Source organism: Lepidochelys kempii, chromosome 11 (assembly GCF_965140285.1).
Source record: "Lepidochelys kempii isolate rLepKem1 chromosome 11, rLepKem1.hap1, whole genome shotgun sequence".
In the NCBI taxonomy this organism is placed as follows: domain Eukaryota; kingdom Metazoa; phylum Chordata; order Testudines; family Cheloniidae; genus Lepidochelys; species Lepidochelys kempii.
Window position 1 is genome coordinate 74,681,558 of NC_136390.1, and position 12,322 is coordinate 74,693,879.

Sequence of the window (12,322 nt, forward strand, 5' to 3'; positions counted from 1 at the left end):
GAAAGGACATCCTGGAGGAGGCAATTTGTTTCTCCCAGATTCTTGGAGGCTTTCCCCACGCAGTAAAAAAAAGTGGCATAAAAAAGTGGTAACATGCAGTTCTTCACTATGCAAACCGTTCTGTGGCGACAAGTTATTTACAGCGTTAGCATTAGATAATGCATTGGTGTCCCCACAAATTATCCTGCATTTACTACTCCTTCCAGCGGAGTGAGTCTGTAGTCATCTTAAAATGCTGAGTGGCATTTCACGGTAAGTACTGCGGGTTGTTATGAAACACAGTTACAAAATCCTTGGAAGCTTCTGGAAGCTGATAGAGAAAAGGCCGGGGGAAACTGATCTGTGACATCCTTTGTCGTATGAGGAAGCAAGGTTTTGCCATGTGGAGTGAACAGTAAGGTTAGTGCTATTGGTTCTTTGTATTGAGAGGATGCAACTGAGACTGACGCCCCATTGTGCCGGGTGCTGTAAACACACAGCAAGAGCCAGTCCCTGCACTCAAGTACTTCCACGGTGAAAAGACAAGGCAAAGAGTGAGAGGACAAACAGCCCCCGGGACACAAAAATTATTGCGCTAGATGATATAGTATGTTAGTGGGAGAGGTAGGGACAGAACCCAGCTCTCATGAATCCCAGTCAAGGGCCCTATCCATTGACCCACACAGCCACTGAAATTTACTGCAATCTCAAGCCAATATTTATATTGCTTTGATCTGTAGGGCTTTGGCAGGATTTGAGGTCTGAGCAAACAATTTCGCTGAATTTCAGACTGACCTAGACGGTGCTGTATATATCAACTGCCCAACTGAGCAGCCCAGCATGAAAGGTCTCCTCCACTTCTAGTGAGTCAAAGAAAGAGGGCTGTAAACTCAAAGCCACCTCATAAGACTGCATACTCCTTTATCTAACTAGCGAGCTGAGGCCAAGACCATAGAGTATCCATTTACCCCAGGAGCACTCCACAGCAAAAGAGGATGGAATATACCACACTGAACAAAGGGAATGGAGAACAGAAAGGCAATCGGTTCTTAAAAACTTTCCAATTGGACTTGTTAGAAGGAAAATCTGATCATGAGGCCAAGGCATGAATAAACGGGCTGGAACTCGCCAGAGACAGAGGGGTGCGAAGTCAAGTGCTGAAATGGAAATGGAACCTTCAATTCATTCTCTTGGACCTGAACAACCAAGTTCCATCCCTCCCATAGTGCATTTCCCACTGACCTCAGAGGGATGCTGTAGGTTTATAGTTTTCTGGGAACGTTTTGTAGGGCTTACAGTCACAATTGGAAACTGCAACTGATGAGTGGTTATTTGCCAAACTGGGAAAGAAGTGACACTACCTCTAAATGGGCTAAGAATGAGAGAAACATCTCTGCCCCAAAACCAGGGCACAGAATCAGGCCCTGACAATTCTTGAGAAACTCCAACAGCACTTCCTGAATGACAGGGAATAAGGAGGGAGTTACTGTGGATCTCGGAGACAGGGTGAGAATGGTTCTCTACACTCCGTGAGTACGTTGGAAAAATGACAGACTCCCTCGAAGGACCCACTTCTTTCTTACTAGTTTTAATGTAACCTGTGGTAGTCAGCAAGAGAGAAAGGTGTAAAAAATAAAAATAAAAAGACATAGAAAGATTTGCTTTCCTCCAACACTGAACAAGGAACATTATTTGAATAAGGCACATGGTATTAACCCTTGAAGATACTCTGCCTCTTTCATGGCAGAGCTCCTTCTAGAACTTTCTCCGCCCCATCTAGCTACAGCTGTGTAAAAATATCTATCCGATCAGTAACATAGTTCAGTAAAAAGAACACATCATATGGCCTGTTTGTTCATGTTATCCAAAGCCTCTGTGTAATCCAGAGAGGTAGTGATAGACAGATGCTGATATCAAACAAGGCCTCTTACTGACTCAGAGCACGTTGTCTTAGGATGCCACTTTTGCTCTTATATGTATTTTTCACAGTTATGAACATTATTTATTATTTGATGAATTCTAACAAGGGGCTTGGAGCTGTACACTACACAGAGGTAGACAGGGTGTACACCCCAAAGAACTTATAGACAGATGTGGCCTGACAAATGAGTTATGGAAGGGAATATCCAATCTCTATGCAGTGCCGATTTTTGTTGTTGTTAATTTTGCTGCTGGATTATTGTTGGTAGGCTTTGTGGAGGACTTGTGTTTTGAGGATAGATTTGAATAGGCGTACACAGGTACTGTATATTTGTGCATTTCCATGTCTATTATGTATACAGAAAACCCCCATCAGCTATGCTCTCTCAGAGTGAGAATTGGGATCAATTACAACTGATTGTTCTTAGATCCAGGCTTTTTTAGAATTATATGCATACCTGACTTGAGCATGTAAGTGGTTTTAGGCTAAAAGATTCTTAAGTTATTTCATACTCTCCCCTTTAGAATAGCAAGAGGCGAGTCCAGAGAACAGGGTGTTTAGCTTAGGACTCATTTTACTACCCAGGCTAAATAAATGGGCTAATACATTTTTCTTATTTATTTATTTTCTTTAGTTTGATTTAATCCTCAATAAAAGAAGCATTTCCCAACCTCAGATGTCCTAGGATCTCTCAAGGTTACAATTCCTAATAATGAAACAACAAGACAATGGCCTATCCCACACATCATAAAACAGCCAGTTGACAAGAAAACCCTCCCACTCATTGTCTGTCTTAGACTGTAAAGCTGTTTGGAAAAGAGATTGCATCTTATGATGTGTTTGTACATTGCCTTGCACAATGCAGCCTTGACCTCAGTTGGGACTATCAGGCACTACTGCAGTTATAATAGTGGCAATCTAGAAATGGATAGGCTGTAGAAGCTAGAAATTGTAGGAAACTGATAATGGAAGCAAAGGGACACAAGAAGAATTCTATGGCCAACATAGTTAAGGACGATAAGGAGTTTTTAAAGTATATCAGGAACAAAAAGAGTTCTAACAAGGGTATTGGTCCTTTACTAGATGGAAATGGTAGAATTATCAACAACAATGTAGAAAAAGCAGATGTGTTCAATAAATATTTGTGTTCTGTAGGAGGGAAAATCAGATGATGTAGTCATATTGCATGACAAGAGCCTTTCCATTTCACTAATATCTCAGGAGTATGTTAAACAGCAGATACTAAAGTTAGACATTTTTAAATCAGTGGTCTAGATAATCTGCATCCAGGAGTTTTTAAGAAAGTGGCCGAGGAACTCACTGTATTTTTAATGCTGGTTTTTAATGTTGCACCAATATTTTAAAGGGGTAAATGGATGACCAGGGTAATTATAGGTCTGTCAGTTTGACATTGATCTTTGGCAAATAATGAAGTAGCTGATATTGGACTCTATTAATAAAGAATGAAAGGAGGGTAATGTAATTAATGCTAATTAACATGGGTTTGTGGAAAATAGATCCTGTCAAACTAATTGGTATATGTTTTGATGATATTACAAGTTTGGCTGATAAAGGTACTTGGTACGGCAAGACGTTTTGATTAAAAAACTGGAAAGATATACAGTTAACACGGCGTATATGAACCGGATTAAAAACAGGTCTCCAAATGTATTAGTAAATGGAGAATCATCATTGAAGGGTGTGTTTCTAGTGGGGTCCTGCAGAGATTGGTTCTTGGCCCTGTGCTATTTAACATTTTTATCAGTTACCTGGAAGAAAACATGAAATCACTGATAAAGTTTGTGATGACACAAACATTGGGGGAGTGGTAAATAATGAAAAGGACAGGTCAGTAATTCAGAATGATCGTGTTTGCCTGGTAAGCTCGGCTCAAACAAACAATATGCATTCTAATACAGCTACATGGAAATGTATACACCCAGAAACAAATAATATAGGCCATACTTACAGGATGGGAGACTCTGTCCTGGGAAGCAGTGACTCTTGAGAAAGATTTGGGGGTCACGATCAGTTGAATATGAGCTCCCTGTGTTATGCTGTAGCCAAAAGGGGTAGTGCAATTGTGGGATGCATTATCGGGGGAACCTTGAGCAGGAGAAAGAGGTTATTTTAAATCTGCATTTGGCTCTGGTGTGACCACTACTGGAATCCTGTGTCCAGTTCAGTTTATGCCTTATTGTCCCCTTCTGGCCTTGGAATCTATGACTCTATCAGCGTGTGAATTCATCACGCATTAATCCCCAGCATTTTTACAGTTGCACACTTCTAGCCGCACACAAGTCTGCAATAGAATATTTTTGCCTTCAAAGGGCAATTGGCCCAGGTGATCCTTGCTCTCGCTTTGTACTGACTCTTCCTCTGCCTTTCTATAGCAAAGGGTCATTCTTTTGTTCTGGCTTCACATTAAGGACATTGTTCACAGCCCACTGGAGTCATTAGAACAAAAGCCATTGAGTGGAGCAGCCTTTGGAGAAGGCCCTAGCCGTGGGATTTGCCCCAGCCACAAACCAGTCACTGGGGTGTCGTTTTTAAAGGGCATCTGGGTCTGTATCTGGATCCCTGGCGACCTTTTGGAAAGCCTCCTCTCATTTTGTTTGGCTGCTTTTCGACTCTGGAACTGTCTGTGGGTTTGGTATTGGTTCAGATTCCCGGTCGATGGCATTTGCTCGAAGCATAGCTTTTTCAGCAGGGTGCGATCCAGGATTTAGAACAGCTTCTCGGTAGCGCCTGCTGGATTGACGTCTGTAAAACCATTTCAGCATTAATCACTTCTTTCCACACGCTCAACACTTTGCAAGGCATTCACTTTTCAGGATAACATTTTCCATGCTTGGGCTCTGGCCTGAAGAAGGGCTTCTTTTTTTTGTATGTGCAAGACTTTGATCAAGGTCTGTTCCACCATTTCTGAGCTTGGCAAGGGCAAGAAACTTTTCCCATTCAAAAAAATTCTCAGCACACTTTTTGTTTTTAGGAGTACAGCTCCAGCGAGGGGAAAGGCTGGTGCTTGGAGGCTGAACCGTGGCACAAGTCCGGCTTTCCCGGCGGGCCAGGACCTGTGCTTTGTGCGGAAAACCTGACAACCTCAAAAGTGCTGCTGTTGTGGCCTGCAGCCATGGGGCAGCGTGGGCATCGCTCAGATGCAAGCCCCACTCGCGCGACACTAGCCCCAGCCCGGGGCCACCCACCCACACGATTTCAGCCCTCCTCGAGAACACCCCACTGATTGGCTGCTTCCCTGCCTGCAGGCCACAGCAGCCAATCAGAGCTGCAGCAGCCTGCAAGCAGAGCTCTATCCCCCCATACACACAGCACCTTGGGGAGGGGGAGGAGAGAGCCCAGCAATTTGGGGTGGGTCAACCCCACTGCCCCCTCCCCACTTGAGCAGCGGGTGAGCCTACTCCCTGCCCCTCCTCCTTGAGCAGTGGGTCAGTCTGCTCTCTGCTCCCCCTTCCCCCCTATGAGCAATGGTTAAATCTGCTCCCCTTTCTCCTCTGTGAGCCATGGGCCAGTCTGTTCCCTGCTCCCCCACCCACCATCCCCTCTCCATCCCAGGAAGGAGAATGGGGGCAGAGGGAGGTGAAGAGCCCCTGGAGCGGCCCCACCCCCAGCCTGGGAAGCTGTGAAGAGCCCCCAGCTGCAGGAGGAGCAGAGCGGGTTTGGGTGGGGAGAGATGTGTGGGTGGGAGGCACAGAACTGACTAACTGGAATTCCAGGGGAGGCTGGAAGCTCTGCTTCATCAGGCTGCATTTCATACACATCTCCATCATGTGGACCCCGCTTGGTCCTTCCAGCGGGGCTCCTGCCTCGGGGGCCCAAATCCCTCTCTACGGCTGGGGAAGCTGGCAGCACTGCGACTGTTACTCACACACTGGAGGGGAGAGCTCACATGAAACAGCAGAAGTGACCAAACACCAAAATATAATGGGGGTGGGGAGCTCATAATTTTGTGGGCCAATCTCATGACTTTTGGGAGGTTTTAAACGCTGGGTTCTCACTGCTGAAGACTGCTCCATATGCCCCATTACTCCCCTGCACGAGTACGCAGTTGAGCTCTATGGGTCTGATCCAAAGCCCACTAAGCCAGAGAAAGTCCTTCCACTTAAATGGCCTTTGGCTCAGGCTCCAGGTGCCCAGCTACTAAGCCTGGTCCAAAGCCCACTGAAGTCACTAGGAGTCTTTCCATTGACTTTGGTGTGTGTTGGGTCAGGCTCTATGAGCACAGCTGCTGGTTCAAAGGACTGACAAGGTCTGCTGGAGAAGCCAGCACAGCTTGTAAAATGCGCCAGTGAATTACCTCCAGATTTTTTCTCCCTGTTCTTTAGGGCGCCTTAGGAAATGAACTGCAAAGAAATAACACTAGGGCACCATGGAGGCTGCAAAATCAAGCGTTCAGAATGATCAGGAAATCATCAAAGGTGAGATTGCCCTGGCAATATTGTCTCCGCTTCACTGAGCCATTTTCAGTTTTTCCCGGTGTTAATGTAAAAAGTAACACATTTTTCTCTTTGTTAGTAACCTGTCCTGGACCTTAGCACTAGTTGCATCACAGCTGCACTTAAAAGCACCGAACAAGGACTTATTGTTACTGGATGCTGTGCAAAACGCAGTGTAAGAAAAAGAGTCCCCTGCCCCAAAGAGCTAACAGTAGACAAGACAGGCAAAGGATGACCTATTGTTCCCATTTTAGAGATGGGGAAATGAGGGGCAGAGAGAGAAAGAGATTTTCCCAACATCATGCACAAAGGCCGTGGCAGACCGGCACACTGAACTCAAATCTCCTGAATTTGAGTCCTGTGCCTAAGCCACAAGACCAGCTTTCCTCTAAAAGGGCACATCTGATGTGCAGCATGGCAGAGCTAACTTTATTTGCTTCAAATGGCTGAGCTCAGAAGCTTTACAATCCATGAACAGTTGCATCATATGGGTCTCAAGGCAGGGATATAGATTTTATGTTCCTTTGGACAGGGACTGTAAGCCAAATTCTGCCATGATTTAAACCCCCTTCTACCCTTTCTAATCAACAGGGTGGCTTGAGTCAGTGCAGAATTTGGCCCTTGAACGTGTGTAAAGCACCTGGCACATTCTGAGCACTGTGCAAACTACTGGGGGAGGTTGGGGGTTCTTTGGGAGCAGGAAGAAGGACTTTGGGGCGGGGCAGAGGGTTGCACTTTATTCTGTTATGCCCAATGGAGCACCATTTGCAAATGGCTGTACTTAAGGTTACCAAACAGTTTCCATTACCACCTTTCGCACTCTATCATTCACACCTGTCTGATACATTCCCCCTTCCAGGCTGATGCTCTCCAAGTGTGGTCTGGACTTCAAGGTGAATTTTTAGTAGAGTTTAAGTCCAAATGGGTAGCAGCTAGCAGCCCTGAGAACTCAAAAGTGTTTCTTCTCATTCAAGGTAGTGCAGATACAGCATCTTCACTAGATGCTGCCTTTGGTCACCAGGTTTTTCAGGCTAATGTTCCTCCTTGATCTTTCTCTTCATGTCACTCTGCACCTGTCTCTCCACCCCCACCCCACACACACGCCCTTTCCTGGGTGGGCTGCTGGCAATTTCCCATGTGGAGGATGCCATCTCATTCTGCAAATAGACTATTTGAGCTTTCCCCCTACCCTAGTGCATAGTTTGTGTATGGTTATCATTTCCTGGGGTTCAACACTTTGCAGAGTCTTCCAAACAGGTGTGTCTGTGAGGAGAGAGATTGAGAGCCTGAAGAGAGATGCAGGAGATGGTCAGGACAAGCCCTTTTTGATACCTAGAGGTGTGGAACCTAGGTTATAAGTGTGGAGGGAGAAATATGGGGCCCTGTGACTGTGTGAAGCCATCACAAGAGCATCCTCAGATGCCAAGACGTAGCACTGGGTTCTTCTGCTCTAGTGCCCCCTGGTGTCTGTCATCTGGCGCTATAAAGGTCTGCAGCTCCCATGGGCTGATTAGGTTGCTAACTTTCTGATTGCAGAAAACCAAACATCCTTGCCCTGCCACCTGCCCTGCTTCTGCCCTGAGGCCCCACCCCGGCTCACTCCATTCCCCCTCCCTCAGTTGCTCGCTCTCCCCCATCCTTGCTCACTTGCTCATTTTCACTGGGCTGGGGCAGGGGTGCGGGAGGGGGTGAGTGCACCAGCTGGGGGTGTGGGCTCTAGGGTGGGGCCAGGGATGAGAAGTTTGGTGTGTGGGAGGGGGCTCAGGGCTGAGGCAGGCAGTTGGGGTGTGGGAAGGGGTGCGGATTCTGGGAGAGAGTTAGGGTATGGGAGGAGGCTCAGGGCTTGGACAGGGGGTAGGGTTGCGTCAAGGGGTGCAGGCTCCGGGAGGGAGTTGGGGTGTGGGAGTGGGCTTAGGGTGCAGGAGGGGGTGTGGGGTGCAGGCTCTGGGTGGGAGTTTGGGTGCAGAAGGGGGCCCAGGGCTTGGGCGGGGGGGTGGGGTGGGCTCCAGGCAGAGCTTCCCTGAGGCAGCTCCCAGAAACTGAGACATGTCCTTCGGCTCTTAGGCGCAGGGGCAACCCAGGAGGCTCCGCGCACTGCCCTTGCCCACAGGCACTGCCCTCACAGCTCCCATTGGCCATGTTTCCCGGCCAACAGGAGCTGTGGAGCCGGCGTTCGGAGCCTCCCTGGCAGCCCCTGCGTCTAGGGGCTAAAGGGACGTGTTGCCTCTTCTGGGAGCTGCGCAGAGTCAGGGCAGGCAGGGAGCCTGCCTTAGCCCCGCTGTGCGGCCAATTGGACTTTTAATGGCCCAGTCAGCAGTGCTGACCAGAGCCGCCTGGGTCCCTTTTTGACTGGGCGTTCCGGTTGAAAACCGGACACCTGGCAACCCTAGGATCCTCAGCCAGGTCACCTTCCAGTTCAGCCCCCTTCTGGAATAACAGAAAACCCAAAGTCTAATAGCCTTGTGGCAGTCCTTCTGACCCCATCTGGGGACTCATCAGTCTCTGCCTCTTAGCATGATGGGAAAGACAAGCCTCAGGACTGGGGGAAGGGAAGGGAACCCAGGCCCACCATCTCCTCTGGGTTCCAGCCCAAGGACCTTGGGTTAGGCAGATAAGCACTGCTCCTTCCAATGCGTCACCACTTGACTGGGCTGCTCCTACCCTTCCCCGGCTTGTCTGCATCTCTTGCAGGGCCGCAGACAGGATGCCACTACTCCCGCTCTGGAGTCCTGTCTCCTCATGCAGCTTCTTCCCAGCCCGCTACTGACGAGCTTCCTTGAGGCCACTCCCAGCTTCTCTGGCAGCAACCCCTCTCTGGCTGAGCTACAGCCTTTTATCCCAGCTGTTGCTAATTGGCCCTTCAGTTGCAGCTGGAGGGATAATTGGTAGGTCTATTACCTCTTTCCTGGCTGTCACAGCATGGGGTCTATACCCCATTGCAGGGCCTAAGACAGGGTCTGCTGAGCCTGCCAGAAGTAATTTAGACTGGGATTTTCAAAGCAGCATACAGGAGTTTGGTCGCCAAATCCCATTGAAATTCAATAGGCATCTAACTCCCTTAGGTTCTGTGAAAATCTCCGCCTTAACATATCTTCTGCCCGTCACACTGAAACCTGCAGTTAATGGACAGACAGCCTTTCAAAGATGGTGGTGCATTTTATCTGGGTGGATTAGCTCCCCCTTCCTCCACCCCTTTCCACACAAAAACAATAGCAGGTGATGGAGACGTGACCTGAGCAGCCAGAAAACAATACCGTCTGCATAAACTGGGGCCGTACTTAAACCGCCCTTCCCCGTACCAAACTTTTCCTTGCTTGAACAAAGGCCATGCTCCACCCCTGCTCTCCTTCCAATGGGGAGAAATTGCCTTTCCCATATCAGATTAAGCCCAGCAGTCAATGGAGCCAACCCAGACATCAGCAAAGCAACAGGCCGAAGGGTCGAGCCAACAGTGGAAGCTCTCTTGTACTTTTTATTGTGCTCCATCGTTGCCTGTGCGAGCTCACCTAAGCAATATACATTGGAACCAGCTGGATGCTGTAGGGTGGTCTAACACTTAGGTCGCTCTCCAAAGAAACGTATCGAGCGCCCGCAAGTCCCGTACAAATAAAGTACATGATACCTGAGAAAGTGACACTAACTTAATAACACATTTAATACACATTCCGGCACAGCTTCTGATCACTCATAACAGCAGATGTAAAATTCAGTACAATAGAACAGTATGTAGCTACAGGAGTCAACGGGGCCGCTCCCTTATACTCTGGCTCTTAAAGGCAATATCCCATTAACACAGTCTGAGTTTACAGCCCTCCATCCAAGATTAAAACATAAAAACAGCCCTTGGTTGACACTTTTGTGGAACAGCAATGGAAAGCTAAAATTCAGTAACCACCAAACCTGAACAAAAACCAGTCGTAAGGGTAACTCGGGTTCCCTGGGATACCATGTACCATGCATTCCACTGCAAAGCTCTTGTGTAACTCTGTGCATGAAAGCGCCATCCTTTGCACTGATTTGCTCTCACTATGAGGAGGCATGGCATGAAGAGTTAACCTAATCAGCATACCTACATCCTGATTCTCAGATGGCATAAATCATTGGAGATACTCTCAATTATACACATAGGGGATGTGGTCCATGGATGCCGAAGGAGTTATGTTGATTTACACCAGCTATCTGGTCCACTGTACCAGTTGGAGGACTGGCCCCTTGTTTTGTCCTGCCTAGTTTCACATGGCCCAAGTGATGTGATAGCCACAACTTCCATGGAGTAACTATTCTACAACCCAGTAGTGCTGTTGATGGGAACCTTTTTCCCCAACATTTAGCCTCAGTAATTTACCCCCTGTTCATTTCATTCCATTACTTCTTGTTACACCTCTTAGGCCCCCTTTAATAATCCCTCTTCCTCCTTACATCCCTATTCTCTTCCACACAAGATATGAAGTCCCACTGAAGACATTAGTAATGAGCTGGGCAGAGAGAGTGAGCAGCACGGTAATGAAATGTGCAGGTGATCTTAAATACAGAGGTGCTGGAAAACACTAATACGGACTGAGCAGGAAACCAAAGCAAGCTACAATTGTGGGAAGAAGGACAACACAGTGAGGTTCAGCTTGGGAAAATACAAGGGAAAAAGTCATTTATCTCATGCAGCTATTCAGGGGAAGGTGCAATTCCCCCAAAAAAGCTTTGGGATTGATAGTAGACAATGAGTTAAACATGAATTTGCAATTCAGTGGGATTTGTGGTAGCCCACATGCAACATCAAGCAATGAAATAAGGAGGCTCTAGACCATTGAAATCCATGGAGTTATGCTGATGTATAACCAGTGTGAGTGGGGAACATTAGGGATGTTCTTTGTTTCAACAATTTACTAGCAATCGAGGTTAGACATGGTGGCCAGAGCTTGCCTGGATCACTCTTCCTTCATCTTTAATTTTTTTTAAATCAGAAATCCCCCACCCCCCATTTGCTTTACTCCAATCTCTTGGTACCTCTATGGGAGCCTTCAAAGATAATTGCCAAATTGATAAATTCTTTAGCTAATTGCTTCAACACTGAAGGAAGCATATCAGCCAGACTGACTGTTTTGTACAGAGCTGGGTAGGAAACAATTTTCCGACCCCATGAACGTTTTCGAGATGTCAAAACATTTTCCCATTCCAAATCAGGACAAAAATTCAAAATCTTGAAATTTTTCACAAACTAAAAATTTGAAAAAAAAAATGGATTCAGGTCAGTCAAAAGGTTTCATTTTTATAATTTTGAAACAGTTTGTTTCAATTTTGACCATTTTTATTATATTTTACTATAATTAGCTTACATTTTGAAATAAAAAGTTATTTCAAACCAGAAAATCAGAATTTTTCATTTAAAAAATGATTAAACATTTCAATATTCCATTCTCTAGCTGTAACAGGGCTGTCACTTCCTGAGTGGTCCCTCACGGCCAGAGTTCCCTTCGCTTCTGTTCTCCCTCTTCAGGGCCCCTTACAGACACTCTTTCCTAGTCCTACCACCCTCCAGTAAAGTCCATCACGACAATCCAAAGGTTCATACTTACCTCTGGGTCTTCTGCCATCCACAGGGAGCTCTTCCCTTACCAAAGCCTGCCCATCACTTCTCATAGCTGTTGCTCCCAAAGTTTAGTCTTAAATAAGAACATAATGGCCATACTGTGTCAAACCAATAATCCATCTAGCCCAGTACCCAGTCTTCCAATAGTGACCAGTGCCAGATGCTTCAGAGGGAATGAACAGAGCAGGGCAGTTTTTTGAATGATTCATCCCTTTCATCCAGTCCCAGCTTCTGGCAGTCTGAGGTTTAAGGACACCCAGAGCTTGGCTTGCATCCCTGACCATCTTGGCTAACAGTCATTGATGGAGCTATCCTCCATCAACTTACCTAATTCTTTTTTCAACCCTGTTACAGTGTTTGGCCTTTACAGCATCCCCATCAATG